At 39.5% G+C, this 2,061-nt stretch overlaps 1 protein-coding gene across 3 annotated transcripts in view; it reads right to left on the reverse strand.

Annotated features, from left to right (window-relative positions):
- The window catches only part of CDH9 (cadherin 9), a 97,341-nt gene that overhangs the window by 4,421 nt on the left and 90,859 nt on the right, over positions 1–2,061 (reverse strand). The window lies entirely within an intron of this gene.

The raw sequence follows: 2,061 nt of genomic DNA on the forward strand, positions 1-2,061 counted from the left end.
ACTCTTAAGCAGGCAGTCAAGTCCAGTTGGGAGGAAAAGATAATAGCACTGGCACAAGGCCAAGAAAGCTGGCACGATTAAAGCGGAGAAGAATCCTAAGGGTTCCTTCTGGGATTCAGAAGAATCCCTTATCTCATAAGGGGGGAAAGAAAAACAAACACAACCCCCCCTAAATAATGAGGTATTTTTCAGCCTAAATTAATATGGTAATTGTGTTTATGTGCCTTAAAAAGATAACATTTCTGAATATGAGCAGAAAAAGGCAGTTAGGAATAGTTGTGAGCTCAGCAGCAATTTTACAGTAAACCTTGTGCTATTATAACTGGTGTCATCACATTTACTGTTCTATAAACTATAATAATTCCACCGCACAGCAAAATAGTAGGACTGAATTGTTCATTTTCAGTAGCTGCTGTAGTGATGCAGAGCTGGGTTTACTGAAGTATCAGCATTGCCTCATTTTGTGAGAAGTTGGTAAGCTTCTGTGGTGAATCATTTCATACTGGAATTCCCTAGAGCACACAGCGTGCCTATGTATATGTGCCAAAGCATCTAGCATCACTGCTCATCACGTGAATAAGACCCCATAGGTTTAAAAATGGCTGCTTGGGCATTTTAACTAATGCTCCTTGAATGAGCTATAGTTAAAGCGCCCTGCAGCCATTTTTAAATACATAGGGACTTAATACACATAACACTGGTGTGTTTTAATTAGAGTGGCTCTCCAGGGACTGCTCTAAATAAAACAATCCACCCCCAACCATGTGTATAGCATGTGTATAGTACCCACAGAGCCTATAGCACCTCCATGAGAAGTGAACCTGCATCTTGTGATGCATTGAATGTTAAGTATCTGCTTTGAGGTGCTGTGCCAAGTGCTGTTATCTCCATTACTACAGGTTCCTATAGAAAAGCTTATGTGCTATAGGAAGGCTTGTTTCCCAGAGATTTCCAAAGCACATGCACAATATTAGCTCTTCCAGTCAAATGACATCAATGTGAAAGTGATCTTAAGCTTTTGCAAGAAAGAAGTTTAAGGGACAATTGTCTGGGGGGTTTTTTGCAGTGGCTTCTTTTTGTTTCTGTTTCTTTTCTAATACTTTCCTAAATACTGATTTCAATGGGAATGGGTGACACTTACTCAATGTTCTACAGGTATTGTGTGAATCTCAGGGTAGGGCCCTAAATTACACATCCATGACTATACAGCTACTAAAAATAGTAAAATTCTATGGACCATATAACTGTTTTGAATATGTGATTCTTTTGATTTATATACTGCTTAATTCTTTTAATTTTTTTTATTTTTTTAGGCAACCATCGATCCTCTGGATCATGGTGTATGTGTAAGAGAGACAGTCAAGTGCCTGATAAGTCACCTTGTGGCTAACAAGGCCAACTGGAGAGCAACGCAGATTGTTACAAGTTTCACAGATCCATCTGCGGATAGTTGGACTCCAAGTTGATAGCACATTGCTTCCTTCTTTCTCACTTTGCTTCCATCCTCTGGATCAAAGCCGTTTCACGTTGAGCTCCACCCACTGCCAGATGTTCCCTCCAGGTTGGACGGATTCTATGTACTACTCCCAGCTTTTTACATTGATGTTGAATGACTTTATATAATTTTTGCACACATTATGGTATCACCATAGTGGGTGACCATGTCTTGAGCTGTCTTGAAATTTGCCATACAAAATACTTTTGGGGAGAGTCTCTTCTCACTCGTTTGACACAGCCTCCTCTTCTTAATAGTTGTTTCTAACTGTGTCAGTCCTATACATTCCTGTACCTCTGTTTTTGGCATTTTGTCTTCCCACTTTATTATTAGGATCTATGCAGGCATTTCATGCGGAAGCTGTTCGGTTTCCTGATGTGCCTGTCATATGTAGTCTATATTTCTGTACCATAAAGCAGAGATGACAGCACATAAGTCTCATAAATTTGCATCTTTACCTTAGTTGATCATTTGTTGTTATTCTATGTACGGTTTTGTAATTGCCCCAAATTAGCTGCTTTTTCAGTTCTATTCATCAGTTCAGTCTGGAGGTCAAGATTCCTGCT

This window comes from Alligator sinensis, unplaced genomic scaffold (assembly GCF_000455745.1).
Source record: "Alligator sinensis unplaced genomic scaffold, ASM45574v1 scaffold828_2, whole genome shotgun sequence".
Taxonomy (NCBI): Eukaryota; Metazoa; Chordata; order Crocodylia; family Alligatoridae; genus Alligator; species Alligator sinensis.